A 9,570-nucleotide genomic window follows, 5' to 3' on the forward strand; every position below is an offset into this window, starting at 1 on the left:
TTGGGGATCTTACATTACTTACCTTGCAGTTTATTCCACTTTCATGCAGATCAGCATTGACCCCCTGGACATTTTTCTTCTGGTGTTTTTTAGAGACAACAAACAGGTCAGTTTACTCTCATTGGTTTCTTTAAGCCTGACCTTTCTTGCCTGCAGCCTTTTTATTGCCTTCAGGAGTTTTTCACAGGTGCATGAGCCATAATTGCTTGTACTTCGTTGAACAAGCATGGAAAAGCATTGTCTAGAGTGCTTCCACTAGTTCCCTGTAAAACACTGATAAGTTGCCCACTTCTAAAGTAGCAAGATACACTGCTTTGCTTCTGCTGGGAATCGAACCTGGGTCTCCTGCGCGGGAAACAACATCTCTGACATTCAGCCACCAGTGAGTGAAGCTGCGCTGTGCTCATGGCTCTGGGGACAGCTGCCGCTTATGAAGAACGACTAACATGGCCTTAAAAACACGACCTCTGCTGCATTGGCCGGGAATCGGACCCGGGTCTCCCGCGTGGCAGGCGAGAATTCTACCACTGAACCACCAATGCTCTATTTCTGCAAGAATTCTACGAATTTATGTGGAAAATGCATCTCTTCAACTGGGTAATATCGACCAATGCTAAAGCTGAACAACTGACAGACAAACTGATCAAGTTCCATGGGTATTTGATGAACTGATATGAGCAAAAGTGTCTCTGAGCAAAGGGGAGTGGGGGAGGTCAATATCAAAAGTGAGAGGCGTTAACTTCTGTGGCCACCAGCTCCCTTAAGAACCACAGGGCACCTCAGCCTCCTGGACTGCACCAGATTTGTCAGTTCTTGCTGGGAGTCATTACCCTGCTCTTCCAACAAGCCACTGTCCAACTGTGACCTTGTAGCGCTGTCTTGGGGATCTTACATTACTTACCTTGCAGTTTATTCCACTTTCATGCAGGTCAGCATTGACCCTGGACATTTTTCTTCTGGTGTTTTTTAGAGACAACAAACAGGTCAGTTTACTCTCATTGGTTTCTTTAAGCATGACCTTTCTTGCCTGCAGCCTTTTTATTGCCTTCAGGAGTTTTTCACAGGTGCATGAGCCATAATTGCTTGTACTTCGTTGAACAAGCATGGAAAAGCATTGTCTAGAGTGCTTCCACTAGTTCCCTGTAAAACACTGATAAGTTGCCCACTTCTAAAGTAGCAAGATACACTGCTTTGCTTCTGCTGGGAATCGAACCTGGGTCTCCTGCGCGGGAAACAACAACTCTGACATTCAGCCACCAGTGAGTGAAGCTGCGCTGTGCTCGTGGCTCTGGGGACAGCTGCCGCTTATGAGGAACGACTAACATGGCCTTAAAAACACGACCTCTGCTGCATTGGCCGGGAATCGGACCCGGGTCTCCCGCGTGGCAGGCGAGAATTCTACCACTGAACCACCAATGCTCTATTTCTGCAAGAATTCTACGAATTTATGTGGAAAATGCATCTCTTCAACTGGGTAATATCGACCAATGCTAAAGCTGAACAACTGACAGACAAACTGATCAAGTTCCATGGGTATTTGATGAACTGATATGAGCAAAAGTGTCTCTGAGCAAAGGGGAGTGGGGGAGGTCAATATCAAAAGTGAGAGGCGTTAACTTCTGTGGCCACCAGCTCCCTTAAGAACCACAGGGCACCTCAGCCTCCTGGACTGCACCAGATTTGTCAGTTCTTGCTGGGAGTCATTACCCTGCTCTTCCAACAAGCCACTGTCCAACTGTGACCTTGTAGCGCTGTCTTGGGGATCTTACATTACTTACCTTGCAGTTTATTCCACTTTCATGCAGGTCAGCATTGACCCTGGACATTTTTCTTCTGGTGTTTTTTAGAGACAACAAACAGGTCAGTTTACTCTCATTGGTTTCTTTAAGCATGACCTTTCTTGCCTGCAGCCTTTTTATTGCCTTCAGGAGTTTTTCACAGGTGCATGAGCCATAATTGCTTGTACTTCGTTGAACAAGCATGGAAAAGCATTGTCTAGAGTGCTTCCACTAGTTCCCTGTAAAACACTGATAAGTTGCCCACTTCTAAAGTAGCAAGATACACTGCTTTGCTTCTGCTGGGAATCGAACCTGGGTCTCCTGCGCGGGAAACAACAACTCTGACATTCAGCCACCAGTGAGTGAAGCTGCGCTGTGCTCGTGGCTCTGGGGACAGCTGCCGCTTATGAAGAACGACTAACATGGCCTTAAAAACACGACCTCTGCTGCATTGGCCGGGAATCGGACCCGGGTCTCCCGCGTGGCAGGCGAGAATTCTACCACTGAACCACCAATGCTCTATTTCTGCAAGAATTCTACGAATTTATGTGGAAAATGCATCTCTTCAACTGGGTAATATCGACCAATGCTAAAGCTGAACAACTGACAGACAAACTGATCAAGTTCCATGGGTATTTGATGAACTGATATGAGCAAAAGTGTCTCTGAGCAAAGGGGAGTGGGGGAGGTCAATATCAAAAGTGAGAGGCGTTAACTTCTGTGGCCACCAGCTCCCTTAAGAACCACAGGGCACCTCAGCCTCCTGGACTGCACCAGATTTGTCAGTTCTTGCTGGGAGTCATTACCCTGCTCTTCCAACAAGCCACTGTCCAACTGTGACCTTGTAGCGCTGTCTTGGGGATCTTACATTACTTACCTTGCAGTTTATTCCACTTTCATGCAGGTCAGCATTGACCCTGGACATTTTTCTTCTGGTGTTTTTTAGAGACAACAAACAGGTCAGTTTACTCTCATTGGTTTCTTTAAGCATGACCTTTCTTGCCTGCAGCCTTTTTATTGCCTTCAGGAGTTTTTCACAGGTGCATGAGCCATAATTGCTTGTACTTCGTTGAACAAGCATGGAAAAGCATTGTCTAGAGTGCTTCCACTAGTTCCCTGTAAAACACTGATAAGTTGCCCACTTCTAAAGTAGCAAGATACACTGCTTTGCTTCTGCTGGGAATCGAACCTGGGTCTCCTGCGCGGGAAACAACAACTCTGACATTCAGCCACCAGTGAGTGAAGCTGCGCTGTGCTCGTGGCTCTGGGGACAGCTGCCGCTTATGAAGAACGACTAACATGGCCTTAAAAACACGACCTCTGCTGCATTGGCCGGGAATCGGACCCGGGTCTCCCGCGTGGCAGGCGAGAATTCTACCACTGAACCACCAATGCTCTATTTCTGCAAGAATTCTACGAATTTATGTGGAAAATGCATCTCTTCAACTGGGTAATATCGACCAATGCTAAAGCTGAACAACTGACAGACAAACTGATCAAGTTCCATGGGTATTTGATGAACTGATATGAGCAAAAGTGTCTCTGAGCAAAGGGGAGTGGGGGAGGTCAATATCAAAAGTGAGAGGCGTTAACTTCTGTGGCCACCAGCTCCCTTAAGAACCACAGGGCACCTCAGCCTCCTGGACTGCACCAGATTTGTCAGTTCTTGCTGGGAGTCATTACCCTGCTCTTCCAACAAGCCACTGTCCAACTGTGACCTTGTAGCGCTGTCTTGGGGATCTTACATTACTTACCTTGCAGTTTATTCCACTTTCATGCAGATCAGCATTGACCCCTGGACATTTTTCTTCTGGTGTTTTTTAGAGACAACAAACAGGTCAGTTTACTCTCATTGGTTTCTTTAAGCCTGACCTTTCTTGCCTGCAGCCTTTTTATTGCCTTCAGGAGTTTTTCACAGGTGCATGAGCCATAATTGCTTGTACTTCGTTGAACAAGCATGGAAAAGCATTGTCTAGAGTGCTTCCACTAGTTCCCTGTAAAACACTGATAAGTTGCCCACTTCTAAAGTAGCAAGATACACTGCTTTGCTTCTGCTGGGAATCGAACCTGGGTCTCCTGCGCGGGAAACAACAACTCTGACATTCAGCCACCAGTGAGTGAAGCTGCGCTGTGCTCATGGCTCTGGGGACAGCTGCCGCTTATGAAGAACGACTAACATGGCCTTAAAAACACGACCTCTGCTGCATTGGCCGGGAATCGGACCCGGGTCTCCCGCGTGGCAGGCGAGAATTCTACCACTGAACCACCAATGCTCTATTTCTGCAAGAATTCTACGAATTTATGTGGAAAATGCATCTCTTCAACTGGGTAATATCGACCAATGCTAAAGCTGAACAACTGACAGACAAACTGATCAAGTTCCATGGGTATTTGATGAACTGATATGAGCAAAAGTGTCTCTGAGCAAAGGGGAGTGGGGGAGGTCAATATCAAAAGTGAGAGGCGTTAACTTCTGTGGCCACCAGCTCCCTTAAGAACCACAGGGCACCTCAGCCTCCTGGACTGCACCAGATTTGTCAGTTCTTGCTGGGAGTCATTACCCTGCTCTTCCAACAAGCCACTGTCCAACTGTGACCTTGTAGCGCTGTCTTGGGGATCTTACATTACTTACCTTGCAGTTTATTCCACTTTCATGCAGGTCAGCATTGACCCTGGACATTTTTCTTCTGGTGTTTTTTAGAGACAACAAACAGGTCAGTTTACTCTCATTGGTTTCTTTAAGCATGACCTTTCTTGCCTGCAGCCTTTTTATTGCCTTCAGGAGTTTTTCACAGGTGCATGAGCCATAATTGCTTGTACTTCGTTGAACAAGCATGGAAAAGCATTGTCTAGAGTGCTTCCACTAGTTCCCTGTAAAACACTGATAAGTTGCCCACTTCTAAAGTAGCAAGATACACTGCTTTGCTTCTGCTGGGAATCGAACCTGGGTCTCCTGCGCGGGAAACAACAACTCTGACATTCAGCCACCAGTGAGAGAAGCTGCGCTGTGCTCGTGGCTCTGGGGACAGCTGCCGCTTATGAGGAACGACTAACATGGCCTTAAAAACACGACCTCTGCTGCATTGGCCGGGAATCGGACCCGGGTCTCCCGCGTGGCAGGCGAGAATTCTACCACTGAACCACCAATGCTCTATTTCTGCAAGAATTCTACGAATTTATGTGGAAAATGCATCTCTTCAACTGGGTAATATCGACCAATGCTAAAGCTGAACAACTGACAGACAAACTGATCAAGTTCCATGGGTATTTGATGAACTGATATGAGCAAAAGTGTCTCTGAGCAAAGGGGAGTGGGGGAGGTCAATATCAAAAGTGAGAGGCGTTAACTTCTGTGGCCACCAGCTCCCTTAAGAACCACAGGGCACCTCAGCCTCCTGGACTGCACCAGATTTGTCAGTTCTTGCTGGGAGTCATTACCCTGCTCTTCCAACAAGCCACTGTCCAACTGTGACCTTGTAGCGCTGTCTTGGGGATCTTACATTACTTACCTTGCAGTTTATTCCACTTTCATGCAGGTCAGCATTGACCCTGGACATTTTTCTTCTGGTGTTTTTTAGAGACAACAAACAGGTCAGTTTACTCTCATTGGTTTCTTTAAGCATGACCTTTCTTGCCTGCAGCCTTTTTATTGCCTTCAGGAGTTTTTCACAGGTGCATGAGCCATAATTGCTTGTACTTCGTTGAACAAGCATGGAAAAGCATTGTCTAGAGTGCTTCCACTAGTTCCCTGTAAAACACTGATAAGTTGCCCACTTCTAAAGTAGCAAGATACACTGCTTTGCTTCTGCTGGGAATCGAACCTGGGTCTCCTGCGCGGGAAACAACAACTCTGACATTCAGCCACCAGTGAGAGAAGCTGCGCTGTGCTCGTGGCTCTGGGGACAGCTGCCGCTTATGAGGAACGACTAACATGGCCTTAAAAACACGACCTCTGCTGCATTGGCCGGGAATCGGACCCGGGTCTCCCGCGTGGCAGGCGAGAATTCTACCACTGAACCACCAATGCTCTATTTCTGCAAGAATTCTACGAATTTATGTGGAAAATGCATCTCTTCAACTGGGTAATATCGACCAATGCTAAAGCTGAACAACTGACAGACAAACTGATCAAGTTCCATGGGTATTTGATGAACTGATATGAGCAAAAGTGTCTCTGAGCAAAGGGGAGTGGGGGAGGTCAATATCAAAAGTGAGAGGCGTTAACTTCTGTGGCCACCAGCTCCCTTAAGAACCACAGGGCACCTCAGCCTCCTGGACTGCACCAGATTTGTCAGTTCTTGCTGGGAGTCATTACCCTGCTCTTCCAACAAGCCACTGTCCAACTGTGACCTTGTAGCGCTGTCTTGGGGATCTTACATTACTTACCTTGCAGTTTATTCCACTTTCATGCAGGTCAGCATTGACCCCTGGACATTTTTCTTCTGGTGTTTTTTAGAGACAACAAACAGGTCAGTTTACTCTCATTGGTTTCTTTAAGCATGACCTTTCTTGCCTGCAGCCTTTTTATTGCCTTCAGGAGTTTTTCACAGGTGCATGAGCCATAATTGCTTGTACTTCGTTGAACAAGCATGGAAAAGCATTGTCTAGAGTGCTTCCACTAGTTCCCTGTAAAACACTGATAAGTTGCCCACTTCTAAAGTAGCAAGATACACTGCTTTGCTTCTGCTGGGAATCGAACCTGGGTCTCCTGCGCGGGAAACAACAACTCTGACATTCAGCCACCAGTGAGTGAAGCTGCGCTGTGCTCGTGGCTCTGGGGACAGCTGCCGCTTATGAAGAACGACTAACATGGCCTTAAAAACACGACCTCTGCTGCATTGGCCGGGAATCGGACCCGGGTCTCCCGCGTGGCAGGCGAGAATTCTACCACTGAACCACCAATGCTCTATTTCTGCAAGAATTCTACGAATTTATGTGGAAAATGCATCTCTTCAACTGGGTAATATCGACCAATGCTAAAGCTGAACAACTGACAGACAAACTGATCAAGTTCCATGGGTATTTGATGAACTGATATGAGCAAAAGTGTCTCTGAGCAAAGGGGAGTGGGGGAGGTCAATATCAAAAGTGAGAGGCGTTAACTTCTGTGGCCACCAGCTCCCTTAAGAACCACAGGGCACCTCAGCCTCCTGGACTGCACCAGATTTGTCAGTTCTTGCTGGGAGTCATTACCCTGCTCTTCCAACAAGCCACTGTCCAACTGTGACCTTGTAGCGCTGTCTTGGGGATCTTACATTACTTACCTTGCAGTTTATTCCACTTTCATGCAGGTCAGCATTGACCCTGGACATTTTTCTTCTGGTGTTTTTTAGAGACAACAAACAGGTCAGTTTACTCTCATTGGTTTCTTTAAGCATGACCTTTCTTGCCTGCAGCCTTTTTATTGCCTTCAGGAGTTTTTCACAGGTGCATGAGCCATAATTGCTTGTACTTCGTTGAACAAGCATGGAAAAGCATTGTCTAGAGTGCTTCCACTAGTTCCCTGTAAAACACTGATAAGTTGCCCACTTCTAAAGTAGCAAGATACACTGCTTTGCTTCTGCTGGGAATCGAACCTGGGTCTCCTGCGCGGGAAACAACAACTCTGACATTCAGCCACCAGTGAGTGAAGCTGCGCTGTACTCGTGGCTCTGGGGACAGCTGCCGCTTATGAAGAACGACTAACATGGCCTTAAAAACACGACCTCTGCTGCATTGGCCGGGAATCGGACCCGGGTCTCCCGCGTGGCAGGCGAGAATTCTACCACTGAACCACCAATGCTCTATTTCTGCCTGAATTCTACGAATTTATGTGGAAAATGCATCTCTTCAACTGGGTAATATCGACCAATGCTAAAGCTGAACAACTGACAGACAAACTGATCAAGTTCCATGGGTATTTGATGAACTGATATGAGCAAAAGTGTCTCTGAGCAAAGGGGAGTGGGGGAGGTCAATATCAAAAGTGAGAGGCGTTAACTTCTGTGGCCACCAGCTCCCTTAAGAACCACAGGGCACCTCAGCCTCCTGGACTGCACCAGATTTGTCAGTTCTTGCTGGGAGTCATTACCCTGCTCTTCCAACAAGCCACTGTCCAACTGTGACCTTGTAGCGCTGTCTTGGGGATCTTACATTACTTACCTTGCAGTTTATTCCACTTTCATGCAGATCAGCATTGACCCCTGGACATTTTTCTTCTGGTGTTTTTTAGAGACAACAAACAGGTCAGTTTACTCTCATTGGTTTCTTTAAGCATGACCTTTCTTGCCTGCAGCCTTTTTATTGCCTTCAGGAGTTTTTCACAGGTGCATGAGCCATAATTGCTTGTACTTCGTTGAACAAGCATGGAAAAGCATTGTCTAGAGTGCTTCCACTAGTTCCCTGTAAAACACTGATAAGTTGCCCACTTCTAAAGTAGCAAGATACACTGCTTTGCTTCTGCTGGGAATCGAACCTGGGTCTCCTGCGCGGGAAACAACAACTCTGACATTCAGCCACCAGTGAGAGAAGCTGCGCTGTGCTCGTGGCTCTGGGGACAGCTGCCGCTTATGAGGAACGACTAACATGGCCTTAAAAACACGACCTCTGCTGCATTGGCCGGGAATCGGACCCGGGTCTCCCGCGTGGCAGGCGAGAATTCTACCACTGAACCACCAATGCTCTATTTCTGCAAGAATTCTACGAATTTATGTGGAAAATGCATCTCTTCAACTGGGTAATATCGACCAATGCTAAAGCTGAACAACTGACAGACAAACTGATCAAGTTCCATGGGTATTTGATGAACTGATATGAGCAAAAGTGTCTCTGAGCAAAGGGGAGTGGGGGAGGTCAATATCAAAAGTGAGAGGCGTTAACTTCTGTGGCCACCAGCTCCCTTAAGAACCACAGGGCACCTCAGCCTCCTGGACTGCACCAGATTTGTCAGTTCTTGCTGGGAGTCATTACCCTGCTCTTCCAACAAGCCACTGTCCAACTGTGACCTTGTAGCGCTGTCTTGGGGATCTTACATTACTTACCTTGCAGTTTATTCCACTTTCATGCAGGTCAGCATTGACCCTGGACATTTTTCTTCTGGTGTTTTTTAGAGACAACAAACAGGTCAGTTTACTCTCATTGGTTTCTTTAAGCATGACCTTTCTTGCCTGAAGCCTTTTTATTGCCTTCAGGAGTTTTTCACAGGTGCTTGAGCCATAATTGAGCCATAAACCCGTGCCCTTAGACGGAGGTTGCAGGCAGGCCGAGCGCAAGTGGAAAAAGGACAAACTACATGTTTCACTGGGTATATTGAGAGACAGTCTTACTGAATATCAAAATGCAGTTAAAGCAGCTAAATGTCAGTATCTGTCTAATGTCATTTCCACCAGCTTCTAACCGTCCTAGAGCGCTATTCAACACAATTCAGTCTGTTATAAATCCATCTAGTAATGCCTCTACAGCAGGCCTCAAAGGTCCAACCTGTAATGATTTCCTCCATTATTTTTGTTGATAAAGTAGCCTCTTGTTAAACAGAGTATTAAGAACATGTCTAACACTTTTTGACTTGTGCTCTTCTTTTGTCCGTTCTGTGTTTAACTGGTGTTTTGAGCCAGTGTCACTCCCTCTTTCTCTCTGATGTGGTCCAGGGGGCTGAGACCGACAAACTGTCCTCTGGACATTATCCCATCTAAATGCTTTAAACAGGTTTTTAGCACAGTGGGCCCATGCCTCCTCTCATTTATAAACAGTTTGCCTGAGTTCAGGTTCTGTACCAACTGTATTCAAGCACGCAGTGGTCAGGCCTCTGCTAAAA

The 9,570-nt window shown here is 46.7% G+C and overlaps 10 non-coding genes across 10 annotated transcripts; all 10 read right to left on the reverse strand.

Annotated features, from left to right (window-relative positions):
- Positions 1 to 471: 471 nt before the first annotated feature.
- On the reverse strand, positions 472 to 542 carry trnag-gcc (transfer RNA glycine (anticodon GCC)). The gene has a single exon. It is a non-coding gene; the product is annotated as a tRNA-Gly (tRNA).
- An 806-nt stretch (positions 543 to 1,348) lies between these two features.
- On the reverse strand, positions 1,349 to 1,419 carry trnag-gcc (transfer RNA glycine (anticodon GCC)). The gene has a single exon. It is a non-coding gene; the product is annotated as a tRNA-Gly (tRNA).
- Positions 1,420 to 2,225: 806 nt separating this feature from the next.
- Positions 2,226 to 2,296, reverse strand: trnag-gcc (transfer RNA glycine (anticodon GCC)). The gene has a single exon. It is a non-coding gene; the product is annotated as a tRNA-Gly (tRNA).
- An 806-nt stretch (positions 2,297 to 3,102) lies between these two features.
- On the reverse strand, positions 3,103 to 3,173 carry trnag-gcc (transfer RNA glycine (anticodon GCC)). Its single transcript has one exon. It is a non-coding gene; the product is annotated as a tRNA-Gly (tRNA).
- Positions 3,174 to 3,980: 807 nt separating this feature from the next.
- Positions 3,981 to 4,051, reverse strand: trnag-gcc (transfer RNA glycine (anticodon GCC)). The gene has a single exon. It is a non-coding gene; the product is annotated as a tRNA-Gly (tRNA).
- Positions 4,052 to 4,857: 806 nt separating this feature from the next.
- trnag-gcc (transfer RNA glycine (anticodon GCC)) lies at positions 4,858 to 4,928 on the reverse strand. Its single transcript has one exon. It is a non-coding gene; the product is annotated as a tRNA-Gly (tRNA).
- Positions 4,929 to 5,734: 806 nt separating this feature from the next.
- trnag-gcc (transfer RNA glycine (anticodon GCC)) lies at positions 5,735 to 5,805 on the reverse strand. Its single transcript has one exon. It is a non-coding gene; the product is annotated as a tRNA-Gly (tRNA).
- Positions 5,806 to 6,612: 807 nt separating this feature from the next.
- On the reverse strand, positions 6,613 to 6,683 carry trnag-gcc (transfer RNA glycine (anticodon GCC)). The gene has a single exon. It is a non-coding gene; the product is annotated as a tRNA-Gly (tRNA).
- An 806-nt stretch (positions 6,684 to 7,489) lies between these two features.
- On the reverse strand, positions 7,490 to 7,560 carry trnag-gcc (transfer RNA glycine (anticodon GCC)). The gene has a single exon. It is a non-coding gene; the product is annotated as a tRNA-Gly (tRNA).
- An 807-nt stretch (positions 7,561 to 8,367) lies between these two features.
- trnag-gcc (transfer RNA glycine (anticodon GCC)) lies at positions 8,368 to 8,438 on the reverse strand. The gene has a single exon. It is a non-coding gene; the product is annotated as a tRNA-Gly (tRNA).
- Between the last annotated feature and the right edge of the window lie 1,132 nt (positions 8,439 to 9,570).

The sequence above is a fragment of the Carassius auratus genome, unplaced genomic scaffold (genome assembly GCF_003368295.1).
Source record: "Carassius auratus strain Wakin unplaced genomic scaffold, ASM336829v1 scaf_tig00044027, whole genome shotgun sequence".
NCBI classification, from domain to species: Eukaryota; Metazoa; Chordata; class Actinopteri; order Cypriniformes; family Cyprinidae; genus Carassius; species Carassius auratus.